This window comes from Juglans regia, chromosome 15, assembly GCF_001411555.2.
Source record: "Juglans regia cultivar Chandler chromosome 15, Walnut 2.0, whole genome shotgun sequence".
Lineage (NCBI taxonomy): Eukaryota > Viridiplantae > Streptophyta > Magnoliopsida > Fagales > Juglandaceae > Juglans > Juglans regia.
The window spans coordinates 9,801,770-9,817,679 of NC_049915.1; the positions used below are offsets into that span (position 1 = coordinate 9,801,770).

Sequence of the window (15,910 nt, forward strand, 5' to 3'; positions counted from 1 at the left end):
TTCTTTAAAAACACTTTACTACTTGTTACGATTCTGTGTACTTGCAAATAATTTTTATGCGAACAAGTTTTTGGCACTGTTGCCGGGGAATAATTATTTGTTATTGATATTGATACTAGTTAGATTTTTACTACTTTAGATTTTATTTTATTGGTTTAAATTAGATCTCTGTTTGATTTTTTTTTTCAAGAATTAGAAGTGCATGGCCTGATCTAAATCATTAGAGCATACACTTTTCGATCCCAAGATTGAAAGAACCTTACATCGAATTAATAAAGAGAAAAAAAAAAAAAAGAGGTCGCCGCATCTAAATTTAATATGGCCGACCAGGAGCACAAGGCGTTAGGAGACTATGCTATGCCCTTTGTCAATGGAGCGACATCTAGTATAAGGTGGCCAGCTATACAAGCCAATAACTTTGAGATCAAGATGGCCATCATTCAAATGATTCAACAAACCGTCCAGTTTGGGGGGGTTGTCACAAGATGATCCTAATGTCCATATTGCAAATTTTTTAGAAATTTGTGATACTTTTAAACACAACAAAGTGACAGATGATGCAATTCGATTGAGACTTTTTCCTTTCTCACTTAGGGAAAGAGCAAAAGTTTGGTTGAACTCTTTGCCGCCTGACATCATCACCACTTGGGAGGAGTTGGCACAAAATTTCTTAGTAAAATTTTTCCCTCCAGCCAAGACAGTGAAGTTAAGGAGTGATATCACTATCTTCACCCAATTTGAGGGTAAATCATTATATGAGGCATGGGAGAGAGACAAGGATTTATTGCACAAGTGTCCACATCATGACCTCCCAGCTGGCTTCAAGTACATTCATTTTACAATGGTTTGGGACTCACAAATCGATCTATGGTTGATGCGGCCGCAAGAGGAGTATTAATGAGTAAGACCCATGAAGCCGCATATGAACTTCTGGAAGAATTGGTGCTTAACAACTATCAGTGGGCTGCAGAGAGAGCAATGCCAAAGAAGGCAGCCAACTTCATTGAGCTTGACTCTATGTCCACAATTGCAGCCCAGTTGGCAAATCTATCCAAACAACTAGGTAAAATGAACGTTAATGTTATTCAAACTAATATTGTTTGTGATCATTGCGCAGGAAATCATTCAAGTGCATATTGTCAAGTGGGGAATCCTTTTGCCCAACCGAGTTATGAACAAGCCCATTACATGTTCAATTTCCAACGTCAAAACAATCTTTATTCAAACACGTTCAATCCCAAATGAAAAAATCACCATTTTCATGGAGCAATAACCAAGTGCCGGCTAAACCACCTCAACAGTTTCCACAACAAGAGAAGAACACTTGAAGATATGATTATGCAGTACATGCAAAAGATTGATATGGTGATCCAAAACAACTCGGCTTCAATCCGCAATCTTGAGGCGCAAATCGGTCAACTCTCAAATATGCTTTCCGAGAGGACAACAAGGACTTTACCGAGCAATATTGCGACCAATCTGAAGGAACAGTCAAAACCATAATATTGAGAAGTGGGCAGACATATGACCAGCCACAAACATTAAATACCGAGTGAGATGCAAAAGCTGTCGAAAATGTGGAGTTTGAGAAGAAGGAAACCGAGTACGAGGTGAAAGAAGCAGAGCGGGATGCGACTGACCAGAAAACTGAGAAGACTAAAAAGAATAAAATGGCTGCAAAACCCAAGAAATCCAGGGAGTTTATATCTGAAACGTATTCTCCTTCAATTTATGATCTACCAATTCCTTTTCTGCAAAGACTAAGAAAAATAAGATTAATAATCAGTTCTCTAAATTTCTGAATATATTTAAGCAACTGCATATTAATATTCCTCTCATTGAAGCTTTAGAGAAAATGCCTAAATATGCAAAAATTTTAAAGGATATATTACTAAAGAAGCTGCAGCCTAAGTTGAAAGATCCAAGGAGTTTCACGATCCCTTGCACTATAGGAAATTTCTATTTTGATAAAGTTTTATGCGATTTAGGGGCAAGTATTAATCTAATGCATTTCTCTATTTTCAGGAAATTAGGTTGGAGAACTAAAGTCGATCATTATCTCTCTAAATTGACAGACAGATCTATTAAATACCCAAGAGGACTCATTAAGGACGTACTGGTGAAAGTTAATAAGTTCATCTTCTCAACTGACTTCATTGTACTCGATATGGAGGAGGACGAGGAGCAAGTCTCTTTTGACGTATTTAAATCTATAGAATTCCCTTACGAGATACATTCTTTTTTTCAAACAAGCAACCGAGATGTGGCCATGGCCAACGAGACTTATGGAGCTAAATTTCCAAAGCTACCACTTAAGGAATTACCCAAGCTTGAACCCAAACTGCTTCCATCAAATTTGGGGACAATGTGATATTTAGATTTGGGGAGAAATTATATTATTTTATTTATATATAAAAATAATAATAATAATGATAATGATGATGATAAAAACAGTATGGTTTGATGAATAAAAAGCCTACGATAAGAATATGATTGAAATTGATTATAATTTTTAAGAAAAACTCTCATTGCTTAAGTCTAGTTATTAATTCCTTACTTGATCTTGCTTAATTTGGTATTTTCTATGTTCAATGAATGCTTATAATGATCATTAATTGTTTTACATAACTAGAAAAATTTTATGTGAATTTTGTGTATTTGTATGGTCTCAACTTACTCCAGAACTTGTTTGATTAGACTCAAGGTGAAATCCTAGACGAATAGTATTAGAAAAATGATTAAGGCATTCTTTGAACCAATTGAGTCTTTCAAGCTTACCTGTTTATTATCATTATCCCTAACCACCTCTTTGAGCTTTATTGAATTATATTTTGGCCTTATATTTTTCTTTCTTGTAAAACTCATATTCCCTATCCTATTTGAGTTTAAGCACTAATTTCCTTACCTTTCAAGAGAACTAAGTTTACACAAAGTCACAGACTCACAAGAGCATGAAAGGCAAGAGAGGTAGAAAGTCAACACGTAAAGTTAATTATAGCCATATTATCAAAATCATAAGTTTGGAGGTGTGAAAAGTCAACTCGTCTACTGTGTGGCCAACAAGAAAAGGCCGACGAGAGTCATCCACAAAGACAGTCAAAAAGGTATGGAATACTTCCATGAAAAAAAAAAGAAAAAAAAATTCTGACCTGCCGAATAGAGGGGTAAAGGGAGAGATACTTAAAAGTACAATAAAGAGAGGTATGTTGAGAGATTCACAAGGATTGAGAAGAGATGTCTGTGTTAGAAGGGAGAATGCTCTATTTGTCTCTTGGTGTTCAAACTTAAGTTCTCTTGCTTTGTTTGAATCCTACCTTTCTTTGTAGCCCTCACCCTAGCCTTACATTACAAGCTTAATAAAGACATATTGATTCCTGGTGATAGTTTTTGTTCTATATTAGTGGAGAGTGATTTGAAAAGCAAGGCTATGGAGTGTTTAGAGATCCATTATTTATTTACTTGTTTGCATAAAACAATTCGGAGAGCTAATGATAAAGTGAGAATGATGGGTATGCATGAATGTGGGTGGATAATGCGGTAGAATTTAGTTTTGAATTAATTTTTGGACTTAATTGATCTTGAATTATTCCTTTGAATTATAGACTCTGGGAAATATTTGAGAATATAAATTTTATGAATCAAACCAATACTTGTTTTAATTGTCTTTCTTTTCTTCTTTACTCGAGGGCGAGCAAAACTTAAGTTTGGGGGTATTTGATAAGTGTGATTTTTATGTATTTTTATTACTCTTTTATTGATGAAAAGTGTCATTTTTCCTTTACTATTGATTTTATTTAATTTCTATATATTTTTCTTTATTTTCTTGGATTTGAAGGAATGAGAAGATTTAGTGTGAAATGAAAGCATATTGGTATAAAAGAAGAGACTATGGATCCAGACCAATGAGAGGTAGCAAGATCTGAGGAGAGTCGAGGATATTTAGGCAAGGAAACTCACGACTAGAAGGCATGACCAGAATGCGCGACCAGAATTCGCGACCAGGATTGCGACAAGAGTTATGCGATAAGTGAGATATTTTACCTTCTGGGCGAGAAGACTTGGCTCAAGGCTCCGGGAGGCTAGATTGGCCGACCAATCTAAACGACCAACTTAAAAAACCAATCTAAACTTCATCGTGGGCAACAACTAGTAAAGGCGAGCAGCTTTACCACTCGGTAGGTTGGCGAGATGAGTCTTTCATCTCAGCCAGGAACCTTACATCTTGGCCATTGGGCGAGGAGACCAGTTATATTCAGCGCATAGGGCATCTACCAGGTGGAACCCTTCCGAGTTTCGAAATCAATCTGCTGACCACCAAATCCTCCTGAACTCCGTAAATTAATCCGCTTATTACTGAATCTTCCATTTTAGATAATTCCGTTATTCTCGAAATAATTTTTCTATGTTAACATTTATCTTTAGAAACTATTTTTCAGATCTTTAGGCTAGATTGTAGCCGCATTTATCTTGTTTCCGGATTTGAGCTTTGACATCTATTTAATCCCATCTTGTGGGATGAAGGGAAGAGAGTCTGAGTTTAGAGTAAAAATATTCTGGAGTTTATTCTTTGAGTTTCTTTTGAGGAGGCGGATCTGGAGGGCAAATGCGAGAGCCGCATGTTTCATCAACCGACTCCAATGAAGAACACTAGTTTTTTTTTTTTAATTTCATTATGAACTAATTCTATTTTCTAGAGTTTTGATGTAGTCTAGCATTGAACACACAATTTATATTCTAAGTTATTTTATTTTCAATATTTCCATGATTGAGTGTTTATTCACTGTTCTTAATGCTTGCAATTTTCTAGCTAATTATTGTTCGATCTATTGTGATTTGTGACTAGAGCTTTAAGATTAAGCACCATTAGTTAAGTGAAAGTAGAGATACTTTCCCATGATTAGTGTTATTCTCAAGAAAATCCCAAAGAACTTATGAGTCTTCAATTGTTAAATTCACGTAGAGATATGGAGTTATTAGTTGGAGATATTTTTGGTATTTTTCAAGAGAAAATATTGAATAGTTAAATGATTTTTATCATCAACTTGGTATAATTGGAATTCTATAACAAGGAAGAATAAATTGTGTGGGATTTGTTAGGTGAAATCAAACGCTCTAAATCTATTCTTATCATATTTAAAATCTAAATTTTAATATTATTTTCTTCAGTTTAATTTAGATAATCTATTCTCTAAATTTTGGTTTTCTAAATAGTAATTAATTAATTTAGTAAATTTTAGTACTCAATAGTATAATTAATCCTTGTGGGATCGACATCCGTTCTCTTTAAAAACATTTTACTACTTGTTACGATTCTGTGCATTTGCAGATAATTTTTATGCAAACAACAATGCAAACAATGAGGGAGAAAATAAAATAAAACCCAAGCAAAGATTGAAGCAGATGCATCAATATTTCATAGAATTGTAAACAATCATGTGAGAGTTTTTCTTCTATAGAAATATATCAACATAAAATGGGAGAAGTACACCGTATTATGATGTTAAATTAATATACGATAATATCAAATTTATATTTTATCGATACCATAAAAAATCTATAATCTAAAGCTCTGATACCACATGTTAAATATTTTAACATGAACATTAATAATTAGGTCTTTGATTTTCTATAATCCACGATAATAAAATAATAACAGTTAGAAAACGCACCTCCCTCCATTACAGTTTGATAAAGAATCTGACCTGACTACGAGAGAATGATCACCCAAACAACTTTACCTTTGTGTGTCTCCCGATGGTTAAAGGCACACTGATATTGTAGGTGAGAACCCTTAACCCTTCAGTACTATTTATAGACTTCTTGCCATCAAGACATTTAGAGACTTTATGTCCCACTATAATTAGATATATAGTTAATCTTATCTCAGTGGAGTTAATCTTATCCCATTGTAACTTATCAATTAAGTGATAAGTATTGAATTATTCTAAACCTAGTAGGATATGGGTGTGTGAGACATAAAGTTTAAATAAAACTCTTACAAATAACACTGCTGATCAGCTTGCTAAGCTAGCTTTGAACTATGAAACTGAAGTAGTTTGGTTGGAAGAAGGGCCAGATGTAATTGAGAGATGTATTCATTTTGACAAACTCTATACTTGTTGATCTTATGGATGAAAGAGGAAAGTTTTTATTTAACAAAAAATCATAGCAACAATAATAATAGATAATAATATTAATAATGATTTTCTAAATTATATCGGGGGTTACAAAGGATAATGGGAAAATGAGAATGTTATAAAACCTGAAAATTTTGCCCAACTTACATGTTATTTTATTGTTCCAATACTTATTTTATTTTAATTATATATTCATACTCCCCTTTATATCTATTTTGTAACATCCAGCCTAAAACGCCTGTTAGGACTTAAACCATCAGCTCCCTTAATCTTAGATAGTGTAAGCTATTATTGTTGGAAAAAAAAAATTTTGCGATCATTTTGGATTAATTTCCAAGAAGCCAATAGGGGAATGACACTTGGCATTTATAGTGGGCTAAGCTAAAGGGTTAAGTATGGATGGATTTAGAGGTAAGCTCAATAATCTTTTATCTAGAGCCCTCAATCACTAAGGATGTGATGGACTAAGGATAGATGTTATAAGCCAAGACCCATGTGGATTTAAGAAGCTTAGGCCTTTCTTGAAAAGCCTTAGAAATTAGGCTCAAACATGAAGAAGTAGGGGTGAAGAGCTGATACTGCACCGGTTACACCTCTAAACCGGTACTTCTGGTTTTACCGGTTTCGATCCGATTTTTCCGGTATATTAAATATATATATATATGATATAGTATATATATTATAGTACATAATAAAATAGTGATAATATATTGTAGTATATTATAATATATATTATAATTGTATTATAGACTATAGTGATAATATATAATTATTAATATAGGGTTTTAAAATTTAATATTATATTAAATAGTAATTATCATATGATACAAAGTTATGTTATATATAATTATATATTATATATATAATAATATAAAAAATCATATAAAAAATATTTTATACAATATAAAATATATATATATATATATATATATATGAATCGTACCAGACCGTTGTTAAAAAAAGGAAAATACGCGACCAAATCCACCAGTTCGGTCCAGTCCGATTTGGTTTACCTGTTCACCGATTTTTTTTCACCCCTATGAAAAAGGCATGAAGCCTTTGGGCCTAACTTGGTGATAGTAGAAGGCCTTAGCCCAACCTTAGAAAGACATGTCATTTTGACCCAATCTTGGTAGACCTTTGAGGCCTTATATGAGCCCTCAAATCTGGACATAAGGTCCACTTATTGACCCACACCAAAAGCCCACAACCAAGAGACTTACACAAATAACCCCACAAGCCCAACAAGCCCAACAAGGCCCAAAAGCCTTGTCTTCCATTTTTATACTTCCAATTAAAGCCCACATACACCATATCATTTGTTTCCCTCAAGACCAAGAAGTACCCCATGCCCCTAAGGTCTCCACTTGACCATAATTAAGCTTATAGCTTGAGTTAAGGGCATTAATCAAGTTACATACATGATTAGTGACCTCTAAACCATGTTTTAAGCTTAGTTTTCCTTTTAATTATTTCCCACATTTTTTATCTGAAATTCTTTTATTTTATCACTGAATTGCATCACTCTTAGACCAAATTATAAGTTTAATCTTGAACCAACACATTTCAATAGAGGCAAAGACATGTCAATGCCCAAATCACCACAATCGGCACACGTGCACCTTCATGTGCATTACACTAAATCAGCCCCTAGCCCATGCCTTTTGCACAATTTTCTCAAGGAAAATTTCATCATTTAACACCTCACATTATTCCTCATAGTTTAGTTCTAATGATGGAAGAATTGGCTCCAAGGAACCAAACCAAAAACCCAATCGATTCCATTAGAAACCTAGTTAAAGCTAAACCGAGTGTGGCATTGTGTTTTTGTCGAAATTTCTGCTCTTGGTTGAGCCAACACCACACGCCACCTCCCTTTCCCTCCAATCCCCATGAGCCCCTAAAATTCATCATAAAGTCTTGACCAAGTTTTCCCCCAAGCCAAACACCACAAACTGATGGTCATCAAGCTTGAACGACTCAGCAACTTCACCTCTTCCATGAGTTACACACACTTGAGCACTGAGTAGACAATCCTCCACCTTCCACCACCTGAAAAATTCTTCAAAGAGTGACATTATACCTACACAAATCAGCCATGGAGAAAAGACAAGAATGATGCAAGCATGAGATGAAAATCTGTCCAGATTTTGAGACCCCTACCCGACAACATTACGGCATGACCTCATGTCATTTTTTTTCTTTTTTTTTCCTGCACCATGGCAGCACCTGCACCCACATAGCACCTTGCAGCACCTAAAATGAAGCAATCATGAAATGTTAGGACACTATTCACCTACAAAAGTGATGACACAAGCTGAAATTTCATCACCACACTCTACCGCCCACTCAACCAATCACCTAGCCCTTCTTCAACCAAGGCCAACGTCCCCCTCCCCTCTTGAAGTCTCTAAATACCTCCCTCATTTTTTCATTTCTCCACACCTCTCCTCCAAGCCTTAGCTTGAGTCTTGAGAGCATTTATCCCCTTAACAAGAAATAGAGCGAAACCGAGTGAAGTTCTTGAGAGTTCTTGAGTGTGCTTAAGTGAAGTTGTGTTGGGAGCTCTAAGGGCCATGAATCTTTGTAAGTAACCTTGCCCTATTCTCTGTTTAGTATTAGCATAGCATGTTAGGCTTTCATTTATGCCTTGAGAATGAGTTTTTAATTGAGTTTAGTTGAGGTTACCATGCTTAGTTCAAAATTGGGTTAATTGGGATCATGGATTTCATAAATTGTTTTTAACCTGAGTTTTTAGCGATGGCATATCTTAGAATAATTTTATATGATTCAAGAATGTCTTAGAATGAATCTTGAAAGTTTAATTTTTAGAAGCATGCCATAATAGGCTTTAATTCTATCTTGTGTTGATCATCTAAGCATGCATTGGTTTTGATTACTTTATGCTTAACTTATGGAAGTTTTGGTTAATTTACCTAGGCTTGAATAATGTACATTTATAAAAGTCTTGTGATTAGGATAAGAATGAGAATGCATGATTTCATTAAGTTCTTAAAACATCTCTTGGTGAATAAAGCTAGAAACATAATGCATGCTTAATGGATGATTTAATGGTGATTAAGGTCTTGAGCCATGTTTAAAGTGTTTGGATGAACTTTTATGACCTCAACCTAAGTTTTTAATTTTTCATTAAGGTTGTAATTATTGATGTCACTTGATAAAATTGAGTACACGTGCATCCATGGGGGTTAATTAGTTGAAATCACACTTAGGCATTAATGAAATGCATGCCACGGGTTGGGTGTGATTAGCATAGTTTCACTTTGATTATTAAAATTCTAAGGGTATAGATGGTTTTAGAACATAGAAAATAGGTGGTTTGTGAAGTTTGATAAATTTTGGGACTCATTTGCAAATAGTAAAAATTTAGGGCTTTAGTGGTAATTTTGAAAAGTTTACGGGTATTTTTGTAAATACCTATTTTTGAACCCTTTTCAAATGAACATCTTCCTTAGAAGCTCAAATCCTAACTTAGTATAACCTTGTTTACAACTACTACAATTTTTCAAATTCAGACAATTTGTAAGTTGACCTCTAACTTACACTTTGATAAGTTATTTATGATTATTGATAAATTCCATATTCATGTTATAATTGTCATTTTGAGCATGAAACATAGCATTATGCATTTGATTTTAGTTGTTCACATGACACTTGCATTTTCTATTTGAACACTATGTGAAGCTGCCATTTCTTTTAAACTTCACCCTACATGTCAAGAAAAATATTTTCAAGCATAGCATGAAAACTTAATTTTTGTCATGACCCCAAAGGCTAGGGTGTGAAAGTATCCTAGTGGAACTCCTTTGTCCACTCTTGAGTGATTAAAAAAGGAGTGGTAACCCCTGGATGGACGAAGAACAATCAATGGGTTTCGAATGGGTTCTATTTAAAAAACGCTAGAGTGAAGTCAAATGTTATAATACATAAGGCTAAATGGTGTAATGTTATAATGATATAATATTATGACGTTATGATAATGATGTTATGTTATCAATGCATTGAGAACGAGTTTGTAGACAACGTAGTCTCAATATGAGTTATACTATGGTCATCAGTAAGTACTCATAATGCATATGGGAAACTGTGATGATACAATACCTTATGCGGTTAATGTTACTGATAATGATACTTAATGATTAAGGCTGTGCAAAATTCTGAAATTTCCGACTCCGCCTGACATCTGCTCCGATTCTGACTCCGATGGAGTCGGAGTCGTCGGAATTCGAAGTAACTCCGAATAGATAATCGGAGTCGGAGTCGGAATCAGAGCTCCAAGGAGCTCCGACTTCAACTCCGATTTTTTTAAAAACAAAAACCCAGCTGTAAAACAACGTCATTTTACAGCTGGATTTTTCAAAAAAAATTAAATGACACCGTTCCACTTAATATGGAACAGCGTCGTTTCATAATGCTAGGGGGTCCAAAACGCAGGACCACCCTTCTTCCTTCTTCGGTCTTCCTTCTCCCTTCTCTCTCGCGTCTCACGGAGTCCGTTTGAACCAGTGAAGCCGTCTCGCCACTTGTGTCTCTCGGGTCTCTGTTGCCAGCATACCGTTGTTCGTCGTTGCTCCTTTATTCAGCTTCCACCTAAAGTGAGAGTAAGGGTTTCCGAGCCATAAATTTAATTTAAGCAATTTAATTTTCTACAGCACGTCTCTTATGAATTGGTATTTTGTTGTGATTCTTGTGAATTAGTTTTATAAATTTGTAGTGAGGAAATGTGTTTGATGAATTGTATGTTGTGTTTGTAAGTTGTGTTGTATGCATGCAATGTGTTTGATAAAATGTGCAAAAGAATCAAGAACAGCACACCTACGGTTTTTGCTCTGTTTTTCCACACCAAAGAACAGAAATAAGCTTTCTATATATAGTCCCAACAAATCACGGCGCTCAAAACCCTGAATTTTAAGTTGTATTGAACATTTGGCTCGAGCGAGGTGTCGAGCACAAGTCGAGCACACGTTGTCTTGAACATTGGCTCAAGCGAGATGTCAAGCGCAAGTCGAGCGAACCTCTCTGGAAGAGTTCTGCTCAAGCGCCACGTCGAGCGCACTTCGAGCGAACCTATCTGCATGGGTTCCGCTCCAATGCTGAGTCGAGCGAACCTCTCTGGAAGAGTTATACTCGAGCACCACGTCGAGCGCTGTTTGAGCGAACCTCTCTGGATGAGTTCTGCTCGAGCGCTGAATCGAGTGAAATACGAGTGAACCTCTCTGTATGGATTCCCCTCGAGCGCCACGTCAAGCGCACTTCGAGCAAACCTCGATGTAATAATACATCGATACAATAATACATTATGATACAATAATACATGTCCTATATCTTTGCGTTGATTTAAATTTTTAATATAGCCTAGTTTATTTTTAAACTAATTTTTTGCTTCTACTTTATTTTTTCAGCGTCATTGATTGTGATATAGATCCTAGACATAGTGGAGATGATCGTCCACAAGGGGATGTGGTGGATGCCAATGCTACAACTCCTACACCGGTGGGTACTTCCACCCCTAGAGCCACATCTATGGCAGCTACATCTAGAGCAGCTACATGTTATGCAAGTAGTCGACTCCCACTCCCAGTTGATATAGAGGATGAGGATATGTTCAATGAAGAGGAAGAGATGCCCATTTAGCAAGATCAACCACCACGACCTTCTAAAAATAGGTCGTGAACATGGGAGCATTTCACCAAAATTCCTGGTGATATTGCTAACCCGGTAGCAAGATGTCATTACTATGGATCACTTTGTGGATGCCATTCGAAGAAGTAAGGTACCAGTGTGTTAATAACACATCTAAATGGTTGCCAACAATATAAGATAGCGAAGGGATTGCAAGCCATTGATCAAACCAACCTCAGTTACCAAACTTCTACAGCCACTGATGGTACACAGACTAAGAAATGGTCATCCCTCAATACAGTGAAAAGATGTTGAGGGACATGCTTGCAGAGATGATAATTACTGATGAGATGCCCTTTACCACAGTCGAGAAAAGAGGCTTTCAAAAGTTTTTAAGTTTTGTTGAGCCACGATTTCTCATTTCATCACGGTATACCGTGATGTGAGATTATATGAAGAGGCATGCGAAAGACAAGGCGGAGATGAGGAAGATGTTTATTACCACTAGCCAGAGAGTGTCGTTTACGACTAACACATAGACTTCCATACAGAACGTCTATTACATGTGTATCACAGCACACTACATTGACAGTGAGTGAATTTTGCATAAAAAAAATTATTGGTTTTAAAGATATTATGGATCATAAAGGTGTATCCATTAGGGCGAAGATGGATGATTGTTTAAAGGACTGGGGAATTTGAAAAGTGTTGTGTATTATAGTTGACAATGCCAGTGCCAATGAAACAACAATTGATTGGTTTAAGCGGAACACGAAGGTGAGAGATGATGTCATTCGGGCCCACGAGTTTATTCACGTTCGATGTTGTGCTCATATCATCAACCTCATAGTTGTTGAAGGGTTAAAAGAGGTTGATGATTCCATAACCCAAGTCTGCAACATTGTACAATATATGAGGGGTTCCCCTCAAAGGCTTGCCAAGTTTAAGGCAATAGCAGAAGATCTTAAGATTGAATATTCTAGTATGTTGTGTTTGGACGTTCCGACTCGATGGAACTCTACATACATGATGTTGGATGTGGTACAAAAGTACCAAAAAGCATTCGAGCGGATGGAGGTCGAGGATGGGGGCCTGAGATATGCTTTGTTGGAGCCAACAGGACAAGGGCTCGATGAGCCGGACGCACGTGATTGGACCAGTGTGAGCTACTTTGTTGAATTTTTAAGAATTTTTTATGACATAATCATGCGGCAATCTAGATCCAAATATACAACTGCAAACTCATTTTTCAGCGAGCTCTCAGAGCTTCACTTGCAGTTGGAAAATAGTTGTACTGACTCTGGTGGATTGTTATCTGCTATGGCTACGAGGATGAAGATCAAATATGATAAATATTGGGAGAATATTGAGAAGATAAATCGATTGTTATTTGTGGTTGTGATCCTTGACCCCGAGTTAAGTTGGTCGTTCTAGAATTGTGGGTAAATTTCGTTCTCGAGGCAGTGAAGGCTGCAGAGTTTATTAGATTGCTAAAAAGTGATGTTGATGACTTATATAATCACTACAGTAATAGTTGTCATCCTTCATCCGCAGCTGGTAGCTCCTCACATTCAAGGCCGACGGGATCGACAGTTTCCTCAGGTGATTAGAGGCAATCGTATTATATAGCACTATCATCAACTCATGTCAACAAGAAATATTATGTATTGTACATCTGAGGTTGAACGATATTTTATGGAAGCTATCAAGGCACCTAGTGATGTATTTCAGCTATTAACTTGGTGGAAAGTTAATTCCACCAAGTATCCAGTCCTTTCTCGTGTAGCCTAAGATGTGCTAGCCATTCCTGTCACTACAATTGCCTCAGAGTCGGCATTTAGCACTGGAGGTCGCGTGTTGGATGCTTATCGGAGTTCATTGTCACCGTCAACCATGGAGGCCCTCATTTGCACACAAAATTGGATAAGTGAAACGCCCATTGGACTAGATACCGTTGGCGTTGATACCGAGAGCTATAGGCTTGAATCGGATAAGTTTATATGCTTTTAAATGATGATTTAATTATTTTTAATGTTTCTAATTTCTACTTTTTATGATTTTATAGATCTAATTGTGAACCCTAACATAATTTTCGATGATTGAGAATCTGGAATGGACGACCCTTGAGAGTCTTGGTAAGAATCAAATTATACTTTTACCGTGTTCAATTTCTTATTATCAATTTTTTTTCATTTATTGATTGCAACTTTCTATCTTCATTTCAGGCATGACCAATGGAACAAAAAGCATTTGAGTGAAATCCATGTTTAATTTTTATGTAGTTATATTTCAAGGCTAAATCAATGTTGTTATTACGTTATAAATGAGACTGTTATAACTTATGGCTACATCATACATGTTATTTACTTTTCAAACTATTGTATTTAAGGTTTTTTTTTTATCTTTTCAGTATTTTGTTTTTACAGATTTGGACTTGGGCTTTGGTGATCATATTTATGTAGTACTCTTTAATTAGCTCGAAGTACTACCTTTGACATTAACAAGTAATTTATTTTATATTCCCCACCACATAATTTTTCCGTCCAAATACATTTTGATCTGTTAGAAATGTAGAGAAGTAAACGGTCAGACTCCGAACGGAGATCAGAACTTCCATTCGGAAGTTGGAGTTCCGACTTCCGTTCGGAGTTCCGATCGAAATTTGGAGTTTTGATCGGAGGTCAGAGCTCCGACCATCGATCGAAGTCAGAGTTGGAGGGACAATTTGGCTCTGACTCTAGTCGCAGTCAGAGGTCGGAAACGACAACTCCAACTCAGTCGGAGTCAGAGCTCAGCCCTATTAATGATGATGAAATGTTACGTTTTTTAAAGTTGAATTGAAAAAATATATATTCTCTGTAAGAAAATTTGCATCAAAGCTTTTTCTGAAAAAGTTGGATGGAAGAATAATACATGTTTATCTGCATGGATTCATGTCATGTTTATCATTTGTCATGCATAATTTATCTCTGTGTACGTTACTTGTTAACTTGCTAAAATTTCAAAGAATCTCATTGTGGTAGTCCTACTACCATTCCCCCCGAAATAGTATCAAGATTAGATGAGGACGGGCAGGATGGATCAGGACCAATGGATCCAGTTGATTGAAGAGGAGTCGAACCTCGAAAGGAGATTAGACCTTATTTTGATGTTCATAACTTTAACACTTCGTACCTTAGAGCATATAAAAGAGTTTATCTAACCACTTATACTTGTTATTTTAAGTATGTTGTATTATGGAGATGCTACTCCGAAGTTGAACTTATGATGATTATTAGTGCTATTGGGATATTTTAGTCATTCTAGCATATGTTATATCTAGTCATCCTTATTCTGATGCGACTATTGCATACTAGGATGCATTACATATTAACTGTCATGAATGGAGTATGTAACCATATGTCGCATGTCCCAAAGCTCCAAGACTCTGTTACATCCCAAACGAGGAATTGGGGGCACCACATGCTTTATCAAAACAAACCAATATCATAAGTTTAGAAAACTTGGTGGTACAAAATTAAATGCAATCAATTTCTTTTAAAGAGTCATAATACTCCCGTGGTAGTCCCATGCACCTGATGTCCAAATCTTTGAACCATCGCTGTTAGTGCAAGTGCCGAGTAGAGCCAAAAAGTATAGGATCTTGTCGACTATCCCTACAACCAGCTTAACTATCTACCGTACGTGAGTTTGGGCAAATGCCTACAACACAGCTCAGTTTGTTTATGAATTTCATGAGAAAAATGAGTATTTATGATGACATATTTACAAGAAAAATAAGTATTTGCGACGAGAATAGACTTATAATTTTTACAAAAAATAACTGACAAAAAATAAACAGTTTTCTTGTAATGAACTTTAGAAGACAATGTTTAGTCTAATTTGTGCAAATTGTGGAACTTTTTATTTGGACATGTATTAATGTATGGATCTAATGTTTTACAAGGTTCTACTCTCTTTATGGACCTATGGTTATGTTTAGTTTCTTTGGTACTTTATAATTTCATGGTTATGTCTTCTGCAACTATAGAATTAATTAGTATCACGATAGGCGTACTTTGATAATTTTTTTTTTGAGGGAAACTATCATCTTCATTCATAAAAAAAAAACTTACATCCATGATTGGATA

General features: G+C 35.8%; 1 non-coding gene across 1 annotated transcript; it reads right to left on the bottom strand.

The window, feature by feature from the left end:
- Positions 1 to 703: 703 nt before the first annotated feature.
- Positions 704 to 810, bottom strand: LOC118344752. Its single transcript, XR_004798504.1, has one exon. It is a non-coding gene; the product is annotated as a small nucleolar RNA R71 (small nucleolar RNA).
- Between the last annotated feature and the right edge of the window lie 15,100 nt (positions 811 to 15,910).